General features: G+C 38.8%; 1 long non-coding RNA gene across 1 annotated transcript in view; it reads right to left on the bottom strand.

Moving 5' to 3' along the window:
- The window catches only part of LOC140418590 (uncharacterized), an 88,115-nt gene that overhangs the window by 60,292 nt on the left and 869 nt on the right, over positions 1-26,954 (bottom strand). The gene's annotated exons all lie outside the window — the stretch shown is intronic.

Genomic DNA, 26,954 nt, shown 5'->3' with positions numbered 1-26,954 from the left:
ATGTATCTTTACATCAAGCAGGATTAATGGACAGGTATCTTTACGTCAAGCAGGATTAATGGACAGGTATCTTTAAATCAATTTGGATTAATAGACAGGTATCTTTAAATCAAGCAGGATTGATGGACAGGTATCTTTAAATCAAGCAGGGTTAATGGACATGTATCTTTACATCAAGCAGGATTAATGGACAGGTATCTTTACATCAAGCAGGATTAATGGACAGGCATCTTTACGTCAAGCAGGATTAATGGACATGTATCTTGACGTCAAGCAGGATTAATGGACATGTATCTTTACATCAAGCAGGATTAATGGACAGGTATCTTTAAATCAAGCAGGATTAATGGACATGTATCTTGACGTCAAGTAGGATTAATGGACAGGTATCTTTACGTCAAGCAGGATTAATGGACAGGTATCTTTACGTCAAGCAGGGTTAATGGACAGGTATCTTTACGACAAGCAGGATTAATGGACATGTATCTTTAAATCAAGCAGGATTAATGGACATGTATCTTTACGTCAAGCAGGATTAATGGACAGGTATCTTTATATCAAGCAGGATTAATGGACATGTATCTTGACGTCAAGTAGGATTAATGGACAGGTATCTTTACGTCAAGCAGGATTAATGGACAGGTATCTTTACGTCAAGCAGGGTTAATGGACAGGTATCTTTACGACAAGCAGGATTAATGGACATGTATCTTTCCGTCAGGCAGGATTAATGGACAGGTATCTTTAAATCAAGTAGGATTAATGGACATGTATCTTTACATCAAGCAGGATTAATGGACATGTATCTTTAAATCAAGCAGGATTAATGAACATGTATCTTTAAATCAAGCAGGATTAATGGACATGTATCTTTACATCAAGCAGGATTAATGGACATGTATCTTTAAATCAAGCAGGATTAATGAACATGTATCTTTAAATCAAGCAGGATTAATGGACATGTATCTTTATGTCAAGCAGGGTTAATGGACAGGTATCTTTACGACAAGCAGGATTAATGGACATGTATCTTTAAATCAAGCAGGATTAATGGACAGGTATCTTTACGTCAAGCAGGGTTAATGGACAGGTATCTTTACGACAAGCAGGATTAATGGACAGGTATCTTTAAATCAAGCAGGGTTAATGGACATGTATCTTTACATCAAGCAGGATTAATGGACAGGTATCTTTAAATCAAGCAGGATTAATGGACATGTATCTTGACGTCAAGCAGGATTAATGGACATGTATCTTTACATCAAGCAGGATTAATGGACAGGTATCTTTAAATCAAGCAGGATTAATGGACATGTATCTTGACGTCAAGTAGGATTAATGGACAGGTATCTTTACGTCAAGCAGGATTAATGGACAGGTATCTTTACGTCAAGCAGGGTTAATGGACAGGTATCTTTACGACAAGCAGGATTAATGGACATGTATCTTTACGTCAAGCAGGATTAATGGACAGGTATCTTTATGTCAAGCAGGGTTAATGGACAGGTATCTTTACGACAAGCAGGATTAATGGACATGTATCTTTAAATCAAGCAGGATTAATGGACAGGTATCTTTACGTCAAGCAGGGTTAATGGACAGGTATCTTTACGACAAGCAGGATTAATGGACATGTATCTTTACGTCAAGCAGGATTAATGGACAGGTATCTTTATGTCAAGCAGGGTTAATGTACAGGTATCTTTACGACAAGCAGGATTAATGGACATGTATCTTTAAATCAAGCAGGATTAATGGACAGGTATCTTTACGTCAAGCAGGGTTAATGGACAGGTATCTTAACGACAAGCAGGATTAATGGACAGGTATCTTTAAATCAAGCAGGGTTAATGGACAGGTATCTTTACGTCAAGCAGGATTAATGGACAGGTATCTTTACATCAAGTAGGATTAATGGACAGGTATCTTTACATCAAGCAGGATTAATGGACATGTATATTTAAATCAAGCAGGATTAATGGACATGTATCTTTAAATCAAGCAGGATTAATGGACATGTATCTTTAAATCAAGCAGGATTAATGGACATGTATCTTTAAATCAAGCAGGATTAATGGACAGGTATCTTTAAATCAAGCAGAATTAATGGACATGTATCTTTACATCAAGTAGGATTAATGGACAGGTATCTTTACATCAAGCAGGATTAATGGACATGTATATTTAAATCAAGCAGGATTAATGGACATGTATCTTTAAATCAAGCAGCATTAATGGACATGTATCTTTAAATCAAGTAGGATTAATGGACATGTATCTTTAAATCAAGCAGGATTAATGGACAGGCATCTTTAAATCAAGTAGGATTAATGGACATGTATCTTTAAATCAAGTAGGATTAATGGACAGGCATCTTTAAATCAAGTAGGATTAATGGACATGTATCTTTAAATCAAGTAGGATTAATGGACATGTATCTTTAAATCAAGCAGGATTAATGGACATGTATCTTTAAATCAAGCAGGATTAATGGACATGTATCTTTAAATCAAGCAGGATTAATGGACATGTATCTTTACGTCAAGCAGGATTAATGGACAGGTATCTTTACGTCAAGCAGGATTAATGGACATGTATCTTTAAATCAAGCAGGGTTAATGGACATGTATCTTTATGTCAAGTAGGATTAATGGTCATGTATGTTTAAATCAAGCAGGATTAATGGATATGTATCTTTACGTCAAGCAGGATTAATGGACAGGTATCTTTACGTCAAACAGGATTAATGAACATGTATCTTTACATCAAGCAGGGTTAATGGACATGTATCTTTATGTCAAGTAGGATTAATGGTCATGTATGTTTAAATCAAGCAGGATTAATGGATATGTATCTTTACGTCAAGCAGGATTAATGGACAGGTATCTTTACGTCAAACAGGATTAATGAACATGTATCTTTAAATCAAGCAGGATTAATGGACATGTATCTTTAAATCAAGCAGGATTGATGGACATGTATCTTTAAATCAAGCAGTATTAATGGACAGGTATCTTTAAATCAAGCAGGATTGATGGACATGTATCTTTAAATCAAGCAGTATTAATGGACAGGTATCGTTAAATCAAGCAGGATTAATGGACATGTATCTTTAAATCAAGCAGTATTAATGGACAGGTATCTTTAAATCAAGCAGGATTGATGGACATGTATCTTTATATCAAGCAGGATTAATGGACAGGTATCTTTAAATCAAGCAGGATTAATGGACATGTATCTTTAAATCAAGCAGGATTGATGGACATGTATCTTTAAATCAAGCAGGATTAATGGACAGGTATCGTTAAATCAAGCAGGATTAATGGACATGTATCTTTAAATCAAGCAGGGTTAATGGACATGTATCTTTACATCAAGCAGGATTAATGGACAGGTATCTTTACGTCAAGCAGGGTTCATGGACAGGTATCTTTAAATCAATTTGGATTAATGGACAGGTATCTTTATATCAAGCAGGATTAATGGACATGTATCTTTAAATCAAGCAGGGTTAATGGACATGTATCTTTACATCAAGCAGGATTAATGGACAGGTATCTTTACGTCAAGCAGGATTAATGGACAGGTATCTTTAAATCAATTTGGATTAATGGACAGGTATCTTTAAATCAAGCAGGATTAATGGACAGGTGTCTTTACGTCAAGTAGGATTAATGGACAGGTATCTTTAAATCAAGCAGGATTGATGGACAGGTATCTTTAAATCAAGCAGGATTAATGGACATGTATCTTTAAATCAAGCAGGGTTAATGGACATGTATCTTTACATCAAGCAGGATTAATGGACAGGTATCTTTACGTCAAGCAGGATTAATGGACAGGTATCTTTAAATCAATTTGGATTAATGGACAGGTATCTTTAAATCAAGCAGGATTGATGGACAGGTATCTTTAAATCAAGCAGGGTTAATGGACATGTATCTTTACATCAAGCAGGATTAATGGACAGGTATCTTTACATCAAGCAGGATTAATGGACAGGCATCTTTACGTCAAGCAGGATTAATGGACATGTATCTTTAAATCAAGCAGGATTAATGGACAGGTATCTTTACGTCAAGCAGGACTAATGGACATGTATCTTGACGTCAAGCAGGATTAATGGACATGTATCTTTACATCAAGCAGGATTAATGGACAGGTTTCTTTAAATCAAGCAGGATTAATGGACATGTATCTTTAAATCAATAAGTATTAATGGACAGGTATCTTTACGTCAAGCAGGATTAATGGACAGGTATCTTTACGTCAAGCAGGGTTAATGGACAGGTATCTTTACGACAAGCAGGATTAATGGACATGTATCTTTAAATCAAGCAGGATTAATGGACATGTATCTTTACGTCAAGCAGGATTAATGGACAGGTATCTTTAAATCAAGCAGGATTAATGGACATGTATCTTGACGTCAAGTAGGATTAATGGACAGGTATCTTTACGTCAAGCAGGATTAATGGACAGGTATCTTTACGTCAAGCAGGGTTAATGGACAGGTATCTTTACGACAAGCAGGATTAATGGACATGTATCTTTCCGTCAGGCAGGATTAATGGACAGGTATCTTTAAATCAAGTAGGATTAATGGACATGTATCTTTACATCAAGCAGGATTAATGGACATGTATCTTTAAATCAAGCAGGATTAATGAACATGTATCTTTAAATCAAGCAGGATTAATGGACATGTATCTTTACATCAAGCAGGATTAATGGACATGTATCTTTAAATCAAGCAGGATTAATGAACATGTATCTTTAAATCAAGCAGGATTAATGGACATGTATCTTTATGTCAAGCAGGGTTAATGGACAGGTATCTTTACGACAAGCAGGATTAATGGACATGTATCTTTAAATCAAGCAGGATTAATGGACAGGTATCTTTACGTCAAGCAGGGTTAATGGACAGGTATCTTTACGACAAGCAGGATTAATGGTCATGTATATTTAAATCAAGCAGGATTAATGGACAGGTATCTTTACGTCAGGCAGGATTAATGGACAGGCATCTTTACGTCAAGCACGAGAAAGGACAGGTATGTTTAACTCGAGTAGGATTAATGGACAGGTATCTTTAAATCAAGAAGGATTAATGGACATGTATCTTTAAATCAAGTAGGATTAATGGACTTGTATCTTTAAATCAAGCAGGATTAATGGACATGTATCTTTAAATCAAGTAGGATTAATGGACAGGTATCTTTAAATCAAGCAGGATTAATGGACATGTATCTTTACGTCAAGCAGGATTAATGGACAGGTGTCTTTACGTCAAGCAGGATGAATGAACATGTATCTTTAAATCAAGCAGGATTAATGGACAGGTATCTTTACGTCAAGTCGGATTAATGGACAGGTATCTTTACGTCAAGCAGGATTAATGGACATGTATCTTTACATCAAGCAGGATTAATGGACATGTATCTTTAAATCAAGCAGGGTTAATGGACATGTATCTTTACATCAAGCAGGATTAATGGACAGGTATCTTTACATCAAGCAGGATTAATGGACATGTATCTTGACGTCAAGCAGGATTAATGGACATGTATCTTTACATCAAGCAGGATTAATGGACAGGTATCTTTAAATCAAGCAGGATTAATGGACATGTATCTTGACGTCAAGTAGGATTAATGGACAGGTATCTTTACGTCAAGCAGGATTAATGGACATGTATCTTTACGTCAAGCAGGGTTAATGGACAGGTATCTTTATGTGAAGCAGGGTTAATGGACATGTATCTTTACGTCAGGCAGGATTAATGGACAGGCATCTTTACGTCAAGCACGAGAAAGGACAGGTATGTTTAACTCGAGTAGGATTAATGGACAGGTATCTTTAAATCAAGTAGGATTAATGGACATGTATCTTTAAATCAAGTAGGATTAATGGACTTGTATCTTTAAATCAAGCAGGATTAATGGACATGTATCTTTAAATCAAGTAGGATTAATGGACAGGTATCTTTAAATCAAGCAGGATTAATGGACATGTATCTTTACGTCAAGCAGGATTAATGGACAGGTGTCTTTACGTCAAGCAGGATGAATGAACAGTATCTTTAAATCAAGCAGGATTAATGGACAGGTATCTTTACGTCAAGTCGGATTAATGGACAGGTATCTTTACGTCAAGCAGGATTAATGAACATGTATCTTTAAATCAAGCAGGATTAATGGACATGTATCTTTATGTCAAGTAGGATTAATGGTCATGTATATTTAAATCAAGCAGGATTAATGGACAGGTATCTTTACGTCAAGCAGGATTAATGGACATGTATCTTTAAATCAAGCAGGATTAATGGACAGGTATCTTTACGTCAAGCAGGACTAATGGACAGGTATCTTTACGTCAAGCAGGATTAATGGACATGCATCTTTACGTCAAGCAGGATTAATGAACAGGTATCTTTACGTCAAGCAGGATTAATGGACAGGTATCTTTACGTCAAGTAGGATTAATGGACAGGTATCTTTACGTCAAGTAGGATTAATGGACATGTATCTTTAAATCAAGCAGGATTAATGGACATGCATCTTTACGTCAAGCAGGATTAATGGACAGGTATCTTTACATCAAGCAGGATTAATGGACAGGTATCTTTACGTCAAGCAGGATTAATGGACATGTATCTTTAAATCAAGCAGGATTAATGGACATGCATCTTTACGTCATACAGGATTAATGGACAGGTATCTTTAAATCAAGCAGGATTAATGGACAGGTATCTTTAAATCAAGCAGGATTAATGGACAGGTATCTTTATGTCAAGTAGGATTAATGGACAGGTATCTTTACGTCAAGCAGGACTAATGGACAGGTATCTTTACGTCAAGCAGGATTAATGGACATGCATCTTTACGTCAAGCAGGATTAATGGACAGGTATCTTTACGTCAAGCAGGATTAATGGACATGTATCTTTACGTCAAGTAGGATTAATGGACATGTATCTTTACGTCAAGCAGGATTAATGGACGTGTATCTTTATGTGACGCAGGGTTAATGGACATGTATCTTTAAATCAAGCAGGATTAATGGACATGTATCTTTATGTGAAGCAGGGTTAATGGACATGTATCATTACGTCAAGCACGAGAATCAAGGTATATTTAACTCGAGTAGGATTACTGGACAGGTCTCTTTAAATCAAGTAGGATTAATGGACATGTATCTTTAAATCAAGTAGGATTAATGGACTGGCATTTTTACGTCAAGCAGGATTAATGGACATGTATCTTTAAATCAAGCAGCATTAATGGACAGGCATCTTTACGTCAAGCAGGATTAATGGACAGGTATCTTTACGTCAAGCAGGATTAATGGACAGGTATCTTTAAATCAAGCAGGATTAATGGACATGTATCTTTAAATCAAGCAGGGTTAATGGACATGTATCTTTATGTCAAGTAGGATTAATGGTCATGTATGTTTAAATCAAGCAGGATTAATGGATATGTATCTTTACGTCAAGCAGGATTAATGGACAGGTATCTTTACGTCAAACAGGATTAATGAACATGTATCTTTAAATCAAGCAGGATTAATGGACATGTATCTTTAAATCAAGCAGGATTGATGGACATGTATCTTTAAATCAAGCAGTATTAATGGACAGGTATCTTTAAATCAAGCAGGATTGATGGACATGTATCTTTAAATCAAGCAGTATTAATGGACAGGTATCGTTAAATCAAGCAGGATTAATGGACATGTATCTTTAAATCAAGCAGTATTAATGGACAGGTATCTTTAAATCAAGCAGGATTGATGGACATGTATCTTTATATCAAGCAGGATTAATGGACAGGTATCTTTAAATCAAGCAGGATTAATGGACATGTATCTTTAAATCAAGCAGGATTGATGGACATGTATCTTTAAATCAAGCAGGATTAATGGACAGGTATCGTTAAATCAAGCAGGATTAATGGACATGTATCTTTAAATCAAGCAGGGTTAATGGACATGTATCTTTACATCAAGCAGGATTAATGGACAGGTATCTTTACGTCAAGCAGGGTTCATGGACAGGTATCTTTAAATCAATTTGGATTAATGGACAGGTATCTTTATATCAAGCAGGATTAATGGACATGTATCTTTAAATCAAGCAGGGTTAATGGACATGTATCTTTACATCAAGCAGGATTAATGGACAGGTATCTTTACGTCAAGCAGGATTAATGGACAGGTATCTTTAAATCAAGCAGGATTAATGGACAGGTGTCTTTACGTCAAGTAGGATTAATGGACAGGTATCTTTCAATCAAGCAGGATTGATGGACAGGTATCTTTAAATCAAGCAGGATTAATGGACATGTATCTTTAAATCAAGCAGGGTTAATGGACATGTATCTTTACATCAAGCAGGATTAATGGACAGGTATCTTTACGTCAAGCAGGATTAATGGACAGGTATCTTTAAATCAATTTGGATTAATGGACAGGTATCTTTAAATCAAGCAGGATTGATGGACAGGTATCTTTAAATCAAGCAGGGTTAATGGACATGTATCTTTACATCAAGTAGGATTAATGGACAGGTATCTTTACGTCAAGCAGGATTAATGGACAGGTATCTTTACGTCAAGCAGGGTTAATGGACAGGTATCTTTACGACAAGCAGGATTAATGGACATGTATCTTTAAATCAAGCAGGATTAATGGACATGTATCTTTACGTCAAGCAGGATTAATGGACAGGTATCTTTAAATCAAGCAGGATTAATGGACATGTATCTTGACGTCAAGTAGGATTAATGGACAGGTATCTTTACGTCAAGCAGGATTAATGGACAGGTATCTTTACGTCAAGCAGGGTTAATGGACAGGTATCTTTACGACAAGCAGGATTAATGGACATGTATCTTTCCGTCAGGCAGGATTAATGGACAGGTATCTTTAAATCAAGTAGGATTAATGGACATGTATCTTTACATCAAGCAGGATTAATGGACATGTATCTTTAAATCAAGCAGGATTAATGAACATGTATCTTTAAATCAAGCAGGATTAATGGACATGTATCTTTACATCAAGCAGGATTAATGGACATGTATCTTTAAATCAAGCAGGATTAATGAACATGTATCTTTAAATCAAGCAGGATTAATGGACATGTATCTTTATGTCAAGCAGGGTTAATGGACAGGTATCTTTACGACAAGCAGGATTAATGGACATGTATCTTTAAATCAAGCAGGATTAATGGACAGGTATCTTTACGTCAAGCAGGGTTAATGGACAGGTATCTTTACGACAAGCAGGATTAATGGACAGGTATCTTTAAATCAAGCAGGGTTAATGGACATGTATCTTTACATCAAGCAGGATTAATGGACAGGTATCTTTACATCAAGCAGGATTAATGGACATGTATCTTGACGTCAAGCAGGATTAATGGACATGTATCTTTACATCAAGCAGGATTAATGGACAGGTATCTTTAAATCAAGCAGGATTAATGGACATGTATCTTGACGTCAAGTAGGATTAATGGACAGGTATCTTTACGTCAAGCAGGATTAATGGACAGGTATCTTTACGTCAAGCAGGGTTAATGGACGGGTATCTTTACGACAAGCAGGATTAATGGACATGTATCTTTACGTCAAGCAGGATTAATGGACAGGTATCTTTATGTCAAGCAGGGTTAATGGACAGGTATCTTTACGACAAGCAGGATTAATGGACATGTATCTTTAAATCAAGCAGGATTAATGGACAGGTATCTTTACGTCAAGCAGGGTTAATGGACAGGTATCTTTACGACAAGCAGGATTAATGGACATGTATCTTTACGTCAAGCAGGATTAATGGACAGGTATCTTTATGTCAAGCAGGGTTAATGTACAGGTATCTTTACGACAAGCAGGATTAATGGACATGTATCTTTAAATCAAGCAGGATTAATGGACAGGTATCTTTACGTCAAGCAGGGTTAATGGACAGGTATCTTAACGACAAGCAGGATTAATGGACAGGTATCTTTAAATCAAGCAGGGTTAATGGACAGGTATCTTTACATCAAGTAGGATTAATGGACAGGTATCTTTACATCAAGCAGGATTAATGGACATGTATATTTAAATCAAGCAGGATTAATGGACATGTATCTTTAAATCAAGCAGGATTAATGGACATGTATCTTTAAATCAAGCAGGATTAATGGACATGTATCTTTAAATCAAGCAGGATTAATGGACAGGTATCTTTAAATCAAGCAGGATTAATGGACATGTATCTTTACATCAAGTAGGATTAATGGACAGGTATCTTTACATCAAGCAGGATTAATGGACATGTATATTTAAATCAAGCAGGATTAATGGACATGTATCTTTAAATCAAGCAGGATTAATGGACATGTATCTTTAAATCAAGTAGGATTAATGGACATGTATCTTTAAATCAAGCAGGATTAATGGACAGGCATCTTTAAATCAAGTAGGATTAATGGACATGTATCTTTAAATCAAGTAGGATTAATGGACTTGTATCTTTAAATCAAGCAGGATTAATGGACAGGTATCTTTAAATCAAGCAGGATTAATGGACATGTATCTTTAAATCAAGTAGGATTAATGGACAGATATCTTTATGTCAAGCAGGATTAATGGACATGTATCTTTAAATCAAGCAGGATTAATGGACATGCATCTTTACATCAAGCAGGATTAATGGACAGGTATCTTTAAATCAAGCAGGATTGATGGACAGGTATCTTTATGTCAAGTAGGATTAATGGACAGGTATGTTTACGTCAAGCAGGACTAATGGACATGTATCTTTAAATCAAGCAGGATTAATGGACATGTATCTTTACGTCAAGCAGGAGTAATGGACATGTATCTTTAAATCAAGCAGGATTAATGGACAGGTATCTTTACGTCAAGCAGGGTTAATGGACAGGTATCTTTACATCAAGCAGGATTAATGGACATGTATCTTTCAATCAAGCAGGGTTAATGGACATGTATCTTTATGTCAAGTAGGATTAATGGTCATGTATGTTTAAATCAAGCAGGATTAATGGACATGTATCTTTACGTCAAGCAGGATTAATGGACATGTATCTTTACGTCAAACAGGATTAATGGACATCTATCTTTAAATCAAGCAGGGTTAATGGACAGGTATCTTTACGTCAAGTAGGATTAATGGACAGGTATCTTTACGTCAAGCAGGATTAATGAACATGTATCTTTAAATCAAGCAGGATTAATGGTCATGTATATTTAAATCAAGCGGGATTAATGGACAGGTATCTTTACGTCAAGCAGGATTATTGGACATGTATCTTTAAATCAAGCAGGATTAATGGACAGGTATCTTTACGTCAAGCAGGACTAATGGACAGGTATCTTTACGTCAAGCAGGATTAATGGACATGCATCTTTACGTCAAGCAGGACTAATGGACAGGTATCTTTACGTCAAGCAGGATTAATGGACAGGTATCTTTACGTCAAGTAGGATTAATGGACAGGTATCTTTACGCCAAGTAGGATTAATGGACATGTATCTTTAAATCAAGCAGGATTAATGGACAGGTATCTTTACGTCAAGCAGGATTAATGGACATGTATCTTTAAATCAAGCAGGATTAATGGACATGCATCTTTACGTCAAGCAGGATTAATGGACAGCTATCTTTACATCAAGCAGGATTAATGGACAGGTATCTTTACGTCAAGCAGGATTAATGGACATGTATCTTTAAATCAAGCAGGATTAATGGACATGCATCTTTACGTCAAGCAGGATTAATGGACAGGTATCTTTACATCAAGCAGGATTAATGGACAGGTATCTTTAAATCAAGCAGGATTAATGGACAGGTATCTTTATGTCAACTAGGATTAATGGACAGGTATCTTTACGTCAAGCAGGACTAATGGACATGTATCTTTAAATCAAGCAGGATTAATGGACAGGTATCTTTATGTCAAGTAGGATTAATGGACAGGTATCTATACGTCAAGCAGGACTAATGGACAGGTATCTTTAAATCAAGTAGGATTAATGGACATGTATCTTTAAATCAAGTAGGATTAATGGACTTGTATCTTTAAATCAAGCAGGATTATTGGACATGTATCTTTAAATCAAGCAGGATTAATGGACATGTATCTTTAAATCAAGTAGGATTAATGGACAGGTATCTTTATGTCAAGCAGGATTAATGGACATGTATCTTTAAATCAAGCAGGATTAATGGACATGTATCTTTAAATCAAGCAGGATTAATGGACAGGTATCTTTATGTCAAGTAGGATTAATGGACAGGTATCTTTACGTCAAGCAGGACTAATGGACAGGTATCTTTACGTCAAGCAGGATTAATGGACATGCATCTTTACGTCAAGCAGGATTAATGGACAGGTATCTTTACGTCAAGCAGGATTAATGGACATGTATCTTTACGTCAAGCAGGATTAATGGACATGTATCTTTACGTCAAGCAGGATTAATGGACGTGTATCTTTATGTGACGCAGGGTTAATGGACATGTATCTTTAAATCAAGCAGGATTAATGGACATGTATCTTTATGTGAAGCAGGGTTAATGGACATGTATCTTTACGTCAAGCACGAGAAAGGACAGGTATATTTAACTCGAGTAGGATTAATGGACAGGTATCTTTAAATCAAGTAGGATTAATGGACATGTATATTTAAATCAAGCAGGATTAATGGTAATGTATCTTTAAATCAAGTAGGATTAATGGACTTGTATCTTTACGTCAAGCAGGATTAATGGACAGGTATCTTTAAATCAAGCAGGATTAATGGACAGGTATCTTTAAATCAAGTAGGATTAATGGACAGGTATCTTTAAATCAAGTAGGATTAATGGACATGTATCTTTAAATCAAGCAGGATTAATGGACAGGTATCTTTAAATCAAGTTGGATTAATGTACAGGTAGCGTTACGTCAAGCAGGATTAATGGACATGTATCTTTAAATCAAGTAGGATAAATGGACAGGTATCCTTATGTCAAGCAGGATTAATGGACATGTATCTTTAAATCAAGCAGGATTAATGGACATGTATCTTTATGTGAAGCAGGGTTAATGGACATGTATCTTTCAATCAAGCAGGATTAATGGACATGTATCTTTACGTCAAGTAGGTCTAATGGACATGTATCTTTACGTCAAGCAGGATTAATGGACAGGTATCTTTACGTCAAGCAGGATTAATGGACAGGTATCTTGACGTCAAGCAGGATTAATGGACAGGTATCTTTACGTCAAGCAGGATTAATGGACAGGTATCTTTACGTCAAGCAGGATTAATGGACAGGTATCTTTACGTCAAGCAGGATTAATGGACAGGTATCTTTAAATCAAGTAGGATTAATGGACATGTATCTTTAAGTCAAGTAGGATTAATGGACATGTATCTTTAAATCAAGCATGATTAATGGACATGTATCTTTAATTCAAGCAGGATTAATGGACATGTATCTTTAAATCAAGTTGGTTTAATGTACAGGTATCTTTACGTCAAGCAGGATTAATGGACATGTATCTTTAAATCAAGTAGGCTAAATGGACAGGTATCCTTATGTCAAGCAGGATTAATGGACATGTATCTTTACGTCAAGCAGGATTAATGGACAGGTATCTTGACGTCAAGCAGGATTAATGGACAGGTATCTTTACGTCAAGCAGGATTAATGGACAGGTATCTTTACGTCAAGCAGGATTAATGGACAGGTATCTTTACGTCAAGCAGGATTAATGGACAGGTATCTTTAAATCAAGTAGGATTAATGGACATGTATCTTTAAGTCAAGTAGGATTAATGGACATGTATCTTTACATCAAGCAGGATTAATGGACATGTATGTTTAAATCAAGCAGGGTTAATGGACATGTATCTTTACGTCAAGCAGGATTAATGGACAGGTATCTTTACGTCAAGCAGGATTAATGGACAGGTATCTTGACGTCAAGCAGGATTAATGGACAGGTATCTTTACGTCAAGCAGGATTAATGGACAGGTATCTTTACGTCAAGCAGGATTAATGGACAGGTATCTTTACGTCAAGCAGGATTAATGGACAGGTATCTTTAAATCAAGTAGGATTAATGGACATGTATCTTTAAGTCAAGTAGGATTAATGGACATGTATCTTTAAATCAAGCATGATTAATGGACATGTATCTTTAATTCAAGCAGGATTAATGGACATGTATCTTTAAATCAAGTTGGTTTAATGTACAGGTATCTTTACGTCAAGCAGGATTAATGGACATGTATCTTTAAATCAAGTAGGCTAAATGGACAGGTATCCTTATGTCAAGCAGGATTAATGGACATGTATCTTTAAATCAAGCAGGATTAATGGACAAGTATCTTTATGTGAAGCAGGGTTAATGGACATGTATCTTTATGTGAAAAATGGTTAATGGACAGGTCTCTTTAAATCATGCAGGATTATTGGACATGTATCTTTACGTCAAGCAGGGTTAATGGACATGTATCTTTACGTCAAGTAGGACTAATGGACAGGTATCTTTACGTCAAGCAGGATGAATGGACAGGTATCTTTAAATCAAGCAGGATTAATGGACAGGTATCTTTACGTCAAGTAGGATTAATGGACAGGTATCTTCTCGTCAAGCAGGACTAATGGACAGGTATCTTTACGTCAAGCAGGATTAATGAACATGTATCTTTACGTCAAGCAGGATTAATGGACATGTATCTTTACGTCAAGCAGGATTAATGGACAGGTATCTTTACGTCAAGCAGGATTAATGGACAGGTATCTTTACGTCAAGCAGGATTAATTGGCATATATCTTTAAATCAAGCAGGATTAATGGACATAGAACATAGAAAATAAAGCACAGAACAGGCCGTTCGGCCCACGATGTTGTGCCGAACCTTTGTCCTAGATTAATCATAGATTATCACTGAATTTACAGTGCAGAAGGAGGCCATTCGGCCCTTTGAGTCTGCACCGTCTCTTGGAAAGAGCACCCTACCCAAACTCAACACCTCCACCCAACATCAAGGGCAATTTTGGACACTAAGGGCAATTTATCATGGCCAATCCACCTAACCTGCACATCTTTGGACTGTGGGAGGAAACCGGAGCACCCGGAGGAAACCCACGCAGACACGGGGAGGATGTGTAGACTCCGCACAGACAGTGATCCAAGCCGGAATCGAACCTGGGACCCTGGAGCTGTGAAGCAATTGTGCGATCTACAATGCTACTGTGCTGCCCTTAAGAACAAATAAATCTACGCTATATCATTTTACCGTAATCCACGTACCTATCCAACAGCTGCTTGAAGGTCCCTAATGTTTCCGACTCAACTACTTCCACAGTCAGCGCATTCCATGCCCCCACTACTCTCTTGGTAAAGAGCCTACCTCTGATATCCCTCCTATATCTTCCACCTTTCACCTTAAATTTATGTTGCATCGTAATGGTTTGTTCCACCCGGGGAAAAAGTCTCTGACTGTCTACTCTATCTATTCCCCTGATCATCTTATAAACCTCTATCAAGTCGCCCCTCATCCTTCTCCGTTCTAATGAGAAAAGGCCTAGCACCCTCAACCTTTCCTCGTAAGACCTACTCTCCATTCCAGGCAACATCCTGGTAAATCTCCTTTGCACCTTTTCCAAAGCTTCCACATCCTTCCTAAAATGAGCACAGTACGAAGTCTTACAACACCAGGTTAAAGTCCAACAGGTTTGTTTCGATGTCACTAGCTTTCGGAGCGCTGCTCCTTCCTCCGGTGAAAGAAGAGGTATGTTCCAGAAACATATATATAGACAAATTTAAAGATGCCAAACAATGCTTGCAATGCGACCATTAGCAGGTGATTAAATCTTTACAGATCCAGAGATGACATGTATCTTTAAATCAAGCAGGATTAATGGACATGTATCTTTACGTCAAGCAGGATTAATGGACATGTATCTTTACGTCAAGCAGGATTAATGGACAGGTATCTTTAAATCAAGCAGGATTAATTTGTCATTGGCAAATAGGGTTAAGGAAAATCCCAAGGCTTTTTACACGTACATAAAAAGCAAGAGGGTAGCCAGGGAAAGGGTTGGCCCACTGAAGGATAGGCAAGGGAATCTATGTGTGGAGCCAGAGGAAATGGGTGAGGTACTAAATGAATACTTTGCATCAGTATTCACCAAAGAGAAGGAATTGGTAGATGTTGAGTCTGGAGAAGGGGGTGTAGATAGCCTGGGTCACATTGTGATCCAAAAAGATGAGGTGTTGGGTGTCTTAAAAAATATTAAGGTAGATAAGTCCCCAGGGCCTGATGGGATCTACCCCAGAATACTGAAGGAGGCTGGAGAAGAAATTGCTGAGGCCTTGACAGAAATCTTTGGATCCTCGCTGTCTTCAGGGGATGTCCCGGAGGACTGGAGAATAGCCAATGTTGTTCCTCTGTTTAAGAAGGGTAGCAAGGATAATCCCGGGAACTACAGGCCGGTGAGCCTTACTTCAGTGGTATTAAAATTACTGGAGAGAATTCTTAGAGACAGGATCTACTCCCATTTGGAAACAAATGGACGTATTAGTGAGAGGCAGCACGGTTTTGTGAAGGGGAGGTCGTGTCTCACTAACTTGATAGAGTTTTTCGAGGAGGTCACTAAGATGATTGATGCAGGTAGGGCAGTAGATGTTGTCTATATGGACTTCAGTAAGGCCTTTGACAAGGTCCCTCATGGTAGACTAGTACAAAAGGTGAAGTCACACGGGATCAGGGGTGAACTGGCAAGGTGGATACAGAACTGACTAGGCCATAGAAGGCAGAGGGTAGCAATGGAGGGATGCTTTTCTAATTGGAGGGCTGTGACCAGTGGTGTTCCACAGGGATCAGTGCTGGGACCTTTGCTCTTTGTAGTATATATAAATGATTTGGAGGAAAATGTAACTGGTCTGATTAGTAAGTTTGCAGACGACACAAAGGTTGGTGGAATTGCGGATAGCGATGAGGACTGTCTGAGGATACAGAAGGATTTAGATTGTCTGGAGACTTGGGCGGAGAGATGGCAGATGGAGTTTAATCCGGACAAATGTGAGGTAATGCATTTTGGAAGGTCTAATGCAGGTAGGGAATATACAGTGAATGGTAGAACCCTCAAGAGTATTGAAAGTCAAAGAGATCTAGGAGTACAGGTCCACAGGTCATTGAAAGGGGCAACACAGGTGGAGAAGGTAGTCAAGAAGGCATACGGCATGCTTGCCTTCATTGGCCGGGGCATTGAGTATAAGAATTGGCAAGTCATGTTGCAGCTGTATAGAACCTTAGTTAGGCCACACTTGGAGTATAGTGTTCAATTCTGGTCGCCACACTACCAGAAGGATGTGGAGGCTTTAGAGAGGGTGCAGAAGAGATTTACCAGAATGTTGCCTGGTATGGAGGGCATAAGCTATGAGGAGCGATTGAATAAACTCGGTTTGTTCTCACTGGAACGAAGGAGGTTGAGGGGAGACCTGATAGAGGTCTACAAAATTATGAGGGGCATAGACAGAGTGGATAGTCAGAGGCTTTTCCCCAGGGTAGAGGGGTCAATTACTAGGGGGCATAGGTTTAAGATGAGAGGGGCAAGGTTTAGAGTAGATGTACGAGGCAAGGTTTTTTACGCAGAGGGTAGTGGGTACCTGGAACTCGCTACCGGAGGAGGTAGTGGAAGCAGGGACGATAGGGACATTTAAGGGGCATCTTGACAAATATATGAATAGGATGGGAATAGAAGGATACGGACCCAGGAAGTGTAGAAGATTGTAGTTTAGTCGGGCAGTATGGTCGGCGCGGGCTTGGAGGGCCGAAGGGCCTGTTCCTGTGCTGTACATTTCTTTGTTCTTTGTAATGGACAAATATCTTTAAATCAAGCAGGATTAATGGACATGTATCTTTACATCAAGCAGGATTAATGGACATGTATCTTTAAATCAAGCAGGATTGATGGACATGTATCTTTAAATCAAGCAGTATTAATGGACAGGTATCTTTAAATCAAGCAGGATTAATGGACATGTATCTTTAAATCAAGCAGGATTAATGGACAGGTATCTTTAAATCAAGCAGGATTAATGGACATGTATCTTTAAATCAAGCAGGATTGATGGACATGTATCTTTAAATCAAGCAGGATTAATGGACATGTATCTTTAAATCAAGCAGGATTGATGGACATGTATCTTTAAATCAAGCAGTATTAATGGACAGGTATCGTTAAATCACGCAGGATTAATGGACATGTATCTTTAAATCAAGCAGTATTAATGGACAGGTATCGTTAAATCACGCAGGATTAATGGACATGTATCTTTAAATCAAGCAGGATTGATGGACATGTATCTTTAAATCAAGCAGTATTAATGGACAGGTATCTTTAAATCAAGCAGGATTGATGGACATGTATCTTTAAATCAAGCAGGATTAATGGACAGGTATCTTTAAATCAAGCAGGATTAATGGACATGTATCTTTAAATCAAGCAGGATTGATGGACATGTATCTTTAAATCAAGCAGGATTAATGGACAGGTATCGTTAAATCAAGCAGGATTAATGGACATGTATCTTTAAATCAAGCAGGGTTAATGGACATGTATCTTTACATCAAGCAGGATTAATGGACAGGTATCTTTACGTCAAGCAGGATTAATGGACAGGTATCTTTAAATCAATTTGGATTAATGGACAGGTATCTTTAAATCAAGCAGGATTAATGGACAGGTGTCTTTACGTCAAGTAGGATTAATGGACAGGTATCTTTAAATCAAGCAGGATTGATGGACAGGTATCTTTAAATCAAGCAGGAATAATGGACAGGTATCTTTAAATCAAGCAGGATTAATGGACATGTATCTTTAAATCAAGCAGGGTTAATGGACATGTATCTTTACATCAAGCAGGATTAATGGACAGGTATCTTTACGTCAAGCAGGATTAATGGACAGGTATCTTTAAATCAATTTGGATTAATGGACAGGTATCTTTAAATCAAGCAGGATTAATGGACAGGTGTCTTTACGTCAAGTAGGATTAATGGACAGGTATCTTTAAATCAAGCAGGATTGATGGACAGGTATCTTTAAATCAAGCAGGGTTAATGGACATGTATCTTTACATCAAGCAGGATTAATGGACAGGTATCTTTACATCAAGCAGGATTAATGGACAGGCATCTTTACGTCAAGCAGGATTAATGGACATGTATCTTGACGTCAAGCAGGATTAATGGACATGTATCTTTACATCAAGCAGGATTAATGGACAGGTATCTTTAAATCAAGCAGGATTAATGGACATGTATCTTGACGTCAAGTAGGATTAATGGACAGGTATCTTTACGTCAAGCAGGATTAATGGACAGGTATCTTTACGTCAAGCAGGGTTAATGGACAGGTATCTTTACGACAAGCAGGATTAATGGACATGTATCTTTAAATCAAGCAGGATTAATGGACATGTATCTTTACGTCAAGCAGGATTAATGGACAGGTATCTTTAAATCAAGCAGGATTAATGGACATGTATCTTGACGTCAAGTAGGATTAATGGACAGGTATCTTTACGTCAAGCAGGATTAATGGACAGGTATCTTTACGTCAAGCAGGGTTAATGGACAGGTATCTTTACGACAAGCAGGATTAATGGACATGTATCTTTCCGTCAGGCAGGATTAATGGACAGGTATCTTTAAATCAAGTAGGATTAATGGACATGTATCTTTAAATCAAGCAGGATTAATGGACATGTATCTTTAAATCAAGCAGGATTAATGGACATGTATCTTTAAATCAAGCAGGATTAATGAACATGTATCTTTAAATCAAGCAGGATTAATGGACATGTATCTTTACATCAAGCAGGATTAATGGACATGTATCTTTAAATCAAGCAGGATTAATGAACATGTATCTTTAAATCAAGCAGGATTAATGGACATGTATCTTTATGTCAAGCAGGGTTAATGGACAGGTATCTTTACGACAAGCAGGATTAATGGACATGTATCTTTAAATCAAGCAGGATTAATGGACAGGTATCTTTACGTCAAGCAGGGTTAATGGACAGGTATCTTTACGACAAGCAGGATTAATGGACAGGTATCTTTAAATCAAGCAGGGTTAATGGACATGTATCTTTACATCAAGCAGGATTAATGGACAGGTATCTTTACATCAAGCAGGATTAATGGACATGTATCTTGACGTCAAGCAGGATTAATGAACATGTATCTTTACATCAAGCAGGATTAATGGACAGGTATCTTTAAATCAAGCAGGATTAATGGACATGTATCTTGACGTCAAGTAGGATTAATGGACAGGTATCTTTACGTCAAGCAGGATTAATGGACAGGTATCTTTACGTCAAGCAGGGTTAATGGACAGGTATCTTTACGACAAGCAGGATTAATGGACATGTATCTTTACGTCAAGCAGGATTAATGGACAGGTATCTTTATGTCAAGCAGGGTTAATGGACAGGTATCTTTACGACAAGCAGGATTAATGGACATGTATCTTTAAATCAAGCAGGATTAATGGACAGGTATCTTTACGTCAAGCAGGGTTAATGGACAGGTATCTTTACGACAAGCAGGATTAATGGACATGTATCTTTACGTCAAGCAGGATTAATGGACAGGTATCTTTATGTCAAGCAGGGTTAATGTACAGGTATCTTTACGACAAGCAGGATTAATGGACATGTATCTTTAAATCAAGCAGGATTAATGGACAGGTATCTTTACGTCAAGCAGGGTTAATGGACAGGTATCTTTATGACAAGCAGGATTAATGGACAGGTATCTTTAAATCAAGCAGGTTTAATGGACAGGTATCTTTACGTCAAGCAGGATTAATGGACAGATATCTTTACATCAAGCAGGATTAATGGACATGTATATTTAAATCAAGCAGGATTAATGGACATGTATCTTTAAATCAAGCAGGATTAATGGACAGGTATCTTTATGTCAAGCAGGATTAATGGACATGTATCTTTAAATCAAGCAGGATTAATGGACAGGTATCTTTAAATCAAGCAGGATTAATGGACAGGTATCTTTAAATCAAGCAGGATTAATGGACATGTATTTTTAAATCAAGCAGGATTAATGGACATGTATCTTTAAATCAAGCAGGGTTAATGGACAGGCATCTTTAAATCAAGAAGGATTAATGGACAGGTGCCTTTAAGTTGAGCAGCAGAATTCCGAACTTACTGGAGAGAACACTAGTTCCTGCTGGTTTGAATGCTGATGTCCATGGCTGGAGGTGACAGTCTCCTCGGAATGGATTACTGATCCCAGATCAGGAGGATGGTGATATCCGGGGCTGGAGGTGACAGTTTCTTCGGAATGGATTACTGATCCTAAATCAGGAGGATGGTGATCTCCGGGGCTGGAGGTGACAGTCTCCTCGGAATGGATTACTGATCCCAGAACAGGAGGATGGTGATATCCGGGGCTGGACGTGACAGTTTCTTCGGAATGGATTACTGATCCTAAATCAGGAGGATGGTGATCTCCGAGGCTGGAGGTGACAGTCTCCTCGGAATGGTTTACTGGTCCCGGATCAGACACTCGGACAGATGGAGCTGATCTCCGGGGCTGGAGGTGACAGTCTCCTCGGAATGGTTTACTGATCCCGGATCAGACACTCGGACAGATGGAGCTGATCTCCGGGGCTGGAGGTGACAGTCTCCTCGGAATGGATTACTGATCCCAGAACAGGAGGATGGTGATAACCAGGGCTGGAGGTGACAGTTTCTTCGGAATGGATTACTGATCCTAAATCAGGAGGGTGGTGATCTCTGGGGCTGGAGGTGATATCTCCTCAGAATAATTTACTGATCCCGGATCAGGAGGCTGCAGATCTCCATGGTTGGAGGTTCTTATCATTTATTTATCTATTAATTTTTTATTTTTTTAATATAAATTTAGAGTACCCAATTATTTTTATTTCAAATAAAGGGGCTATTTAGCCTGACCAATCCACCTAACCTGCACATCTTTTAAGTTGTGGGGGTGAAACCCACGCAGACATGGGGAGAATGTGCAAACTTCACATGAACAGTGCCCCAGAACCGGGATTTATTTAACGATTTATTAGAAATGAACAGATATTCAAGGTAATGCTTCCTATTTCCATCATAAACCATGAAGTTATGGAATGAAGAACTTGTATGAGGAGCAGGTGAGGACTCTGGATCTGTGCTCGATGGAGTTTAGAAGGATGAGAGGGGGATAGAATCTTAACAGTAAGAAGGAGGCCATTTAGCCCATTGAGTCTTCACGGACCCTCAAAGAGCACCCTATCTAGGCCCATGCCCCCACGCTATCCCTGAAACCCCACTTAACCTAAATAAAGGGCAGTTTAGCATTGCCAATCCATCTAACCTGCACATCTTTGGACTATGGGAGGACATTGGAGCACCCGGAGGAAACCCACGCAGACACGGGGACAAAGTGCAAACGTCACAGTCAGCCACCCATAACCAGAATTGAACCTGTGGCGCTTTGAGGCAGCAGTGCTAACCACTCTGCCATTCTCACTGAAACTTACAGAATACTGAGAGGCCCAGATAGAGTGGATGTGGAGAGGATGTTTCCACCAGTAGGAGAAACTAGAACCCGAGGGCACAGCCTCCGACTGAAGGGACGAACCTTTCAAACTGAGACGAGGAGGAATTTCTTCAGCCAGAGTGTGGTGAATATTCTCACTCTCTCTTTCTCACTCTCTCACAGTAGCACAATAGTTAGCACTGTTGTTTCACAGGGACCCGGGATCGATTCCCGGCTTGGGTCACTGTCTGTGTGGAGTCTGCATGTTCTCCCAGTGTCTGCGTGGGTTTCCTCCGGGTGCTCCGATTTCCTTCCCCAAGTCCCGAAAGACGTGCTTGTTAGGTGAATTGGACATTCTGAATTCTCCCTCCGTGTACCCGAACAGGCGCCGGAACGTGGCGACTCGGGGATTTTCACAGTAACTTTACTGCAGTGTTAATGTAAGCCTACTTGTGACACTAATGAAGATTATGGTTATGTGGTACTCTGCCGCAGAAGGCTGTGGAGGCCAAATCACGGAGAGTCTTTAAGACAGAGGTAGATAGGTTCCTGTTAATAAGGGGATCAGGGATTATGGAGAGAAGGCAGGAGAACGGGGATGAGAAAAATATAAGCCATGACTGAATGGCAGAGCAGACTGGAATGGACTAATTCTGCTCCTATATCTTATGGTCATTTTGTGGCCCATTGCTTGCTAGGATCTGTGTTCAACCTTTACTCAGCTGCAGGTTTACATATGGGTCCTCAGATCCTCCCCACCCTCTCACATTTATCTTGTTTCAGGTTCTGTGCTCGAGACAAGTCCTTGTCAGAGAAAACAGGCCAACACTGTCCTATGTTTGTCAACCCAGGAAGCTTTCTTCACAAGAGAGAGAGGGAGCTATTCCAAACAGAGGCAATACATTTAAGATGTTATAAGGTTCTTGGACAAGAACGTCTTACAGATCTCCCAACCTGTAGAAAGGGAATATCCTTATTGACTTCACACAACTGATTTCTGACAACCCAGCTATTTCAAAGCTGTGAGCTTGTTTTCCTAATTTCTTGATTACAAACTGTAGATAACAAACTAAAGCCAGCAGAATGATCACAATCAGTGACACAAACCCTTGAGCTGTCATCACAAATAAAAGTAAAACATTTCCAGTAAAATGTGATAACCATCGACTCAGATTCATCCTCCCCACCTGCAGATTATCCATCAATATTCACATAATCTGTTGTTTTTACATCAGAAACAGAAGTATTTGCGATCAGTTTGGAGATAACTCCCATATCGCCCGTTCTCAAACACTTTGTCTCGAAAGATAACAAATAGGATGAAGTCAAATCTTTAGAAGACAAAAGTCTTAGTTCAAATTATCCCCATGCCGTCAGTGGAAAGGGTTAACTTCTGTTTCCAAACAGGACAAGCAAACATTGTCAACTTTGAATGACTTTTCAGATCAAAGGTGAACCATTTTCAACTTTTATCGCCAGTTCTTTTGGGTTTTTGTTTTTTCAGTTTTGCCCAATTGTTTTTCTTTTCATTCTGCTTCAGGCACCTTTCCAAATAAACTGAAGGGAAATGAAAATTAGCTTTCAAGGGAAACTTCAACCTTCTTAGACCAAAAAATGCAAAAGTGAGTGGAGCTTCCCACAGGTTGTGAGCTCCGAAACATAACTTCAAGGCTGACGTTTATTTTCAGGGAATCAAACATTTTGGTGCCTTTTCCAATTGTACCAGTAAATTGTGATTCACACTGAAAGGTTTACTTTCACTCAGTAATTAAAACATTTCACTTTTCCCAGCACAGGAACTGGTAGCATTTTAGATTAAATTCCAATTCTTCACTTCTCTTGTCGCTGGTGTGTGGAGAAGATCATGTTCTCTGTAGATCTGTCAGCACAGAAATTGCACTGTGCTTCTGGATACACTCAGTCTGCAGGACAGTGAAGATTTTTAAACATGACCCGATTGTAGTGCTTCCCAGTGACTTTAAGGAGTGAGATGTTCCCTGTAGTTGTCATTTTCTCTGTCACCTTTGTGTTTGCAGATTGTTATGGTTATTGCATCACACATGTTCTGTGAACCAGTCTTGCATCCCTAAACAGCAAGACATCATGAAGGTGTGACAGTCGATGGGACTTTCCACGTTTGCACAGTTCAGCTGGAATTCCATCCTTGCCAGTTGCCTCTGCTTGCTCAGCGATCAATGGCTTTTTCGAATGCGTGGTGAAGATTCCTTGTCTAACTCAACCATGACAGGAAGCTGCAGGAGAGTCAGAGACTGGGAGATGTCCATCTCATAGGAGTACAGCTCACAGACGTGTTCAACCCAGCGGGACATCTGGTTACTTCTGTCGGTGAGAAGCTCACCATTTGTCAATATCTTTGTTGATGGGAGAATCAAGCAGCCTCTTGATCCCACATACACAGCAGGCACATATTCATTGTCACAGGCAGTTTGGATTTCCCGATGTAGGCTGCTCCAGTGTTTATTTACACACCATCTCCCTGTATTTTACACAGCTCTCTTGGTGTGATGCAGTGTTCCAGCTGTTGGGTTTATCTTGAGCATGGGGTAGATTTTGCTTTAAGCTTTTCCTGATGTTCCTGCAAAATAGTTATGTTTCATTTCACGTTCCTTCACAATGTAAGTTCATAATGGAGATGTCACTGTCAAGAATGTACAAGTCAGTGAGAATTGTGAACAAGGATTAATCAACACTTTCTGATTGGAGATATTAATCAGTGGAACCTTTCAAACACTCAATTGTAGATTTGCACCTAAATTCAGTTCAGGATTTAAGTCAAAGTTAATAATTTTATTGTAAAAAATTCCTGTTGAGAGTTCTTGAATTAGGGAGAAAGATCACAGGTGGTTCTTTTAAAAGGAGACACAGCAGCCCCGAAAATCAGCAACGTCTTCAGAATATTAAATCCCAGGGATTGTTAATATCAGCAGAATCAAACCGGATATTGTCAATCAATCCTGGGTGTGATTAACAGTAGTAAAAGTAACAGAATCCAATCCCTGATGTCACTTGTGAACTCACTGATGTCACCGCTCTTTAGGTGCCTCAGTGAATCTCTTCCTTTCCCCACACAGAGCAGGTGAACGGCCTCTCCCCAGTGTGAATTCGCTGGTGTATCACCAAGTTGGACTTTGTGAATCCCTTCCCACACACGGAGCAGATAAACGGCCTCTCTCTGGTGTGACCTCGCTGGTGTTCAATGAGGTTGGATGAAGACCTGAAATTCTTTCCAGAGGATGTGCAGCTGAACGGCCTCTCTGGGATGTGAACTCCCTGGTGGTACTAGAGGCTGGATATCCAAGAAAATGCCTCCCCACACAGGGAGCAGGTGTACGGCTTCTCCCCAGTGTGAACTCGCTGGTGTGCGGTGAGGTTGGCTGAAGACCTGAACTTCTTTCCACAGGGAGTACAGTTGAATGGCTTCTCCTCAGTGTGAATAAGCCGGTGTGTTAGCAGGTGAATCTCTTCCCAAACTCTAAGCAGATGAATGGCCTCTTCCTGGTGTGATCTCGCTGGTGTATTGCAAGGCCTGCTAATTGAGTACACCCCTTCCCAAACACTGAGCATGTGAATGGCTTCTTACCAGTGTGAATGCGTTGATGGTTTCTCAGCAGGGATAGGTTATAGAATCCTTTCCCACAATCCTCACATTTCCAAGGTTTCTCTATGGTGCTGGGCTCAGTGTGGCTGCATCAATGGATTTCCAGATGGGATGGATAATTGAATCCTTTACCACAGTCCTCACATTTCCACAGTTTCTCCATAGAGCCGGGGACAGTTAAAGCAATGACCATATACCAAACACATTTAATATTTCTCCACACTGTCACTGGTGCACTGAGAAACTATTGACGCATTCACACTGAGGAGAAGCCGTTCACTTGCTCAGTGTGTGGGAAGGGGTTTACTCAATTAGCCAGCCTAACATTAAAGCTTTTCCCACAGACAGCAAGGCAATAAATGTATTTTTCTAGATTCAAAGGTCCATGATATTCAGATCCTGATTAATCGAGTGCCTGTGTCAGATCTTGATCTGATGTTTGGTTTGAGTTTCTCATCTGCAAATCCTTCCCCATAAATATCCTGCTAAAGGAGTTTACAAGAGTACCCAGTGTCAGTCCAGGATAGAAATTTTGAACATTAATTCCAGTTTCTGTGGAACATTTCTTCCCTCTCGTTCCCCCAGAACTGTAAATCCCCGTCCCACACACACTCCCTCTTCATTGGGCTGAAATCCAAAAATGTTTTGGCAAATTATTTCCGGATCCTTTTAACGATCTGGAGATAAATTCACTCATGATTTGTGACAAAATATGAATCTGAATGT

Source organism: Scyliorhinus torazame, chromosome 5 (genome assembly GCF_047496885.1).
Source record: "Scyliorhinus torazame isolate Kashiwa2021f chromosome 5, sScyTor2.1, whole genome shotgun sequence".
NCBI lineage: Eukaryota > Metazoa > Chordata > Chondrichthyes > Carcharhiniformes > Scyliorhinidae > Scyliorhinus > Scyliorhinus torazame.
The sequence above is the reverse complement of the archived record's forward strand: the minus strand, read 5'-3'. Positions and strand labels throughout refer to the sequence as shown.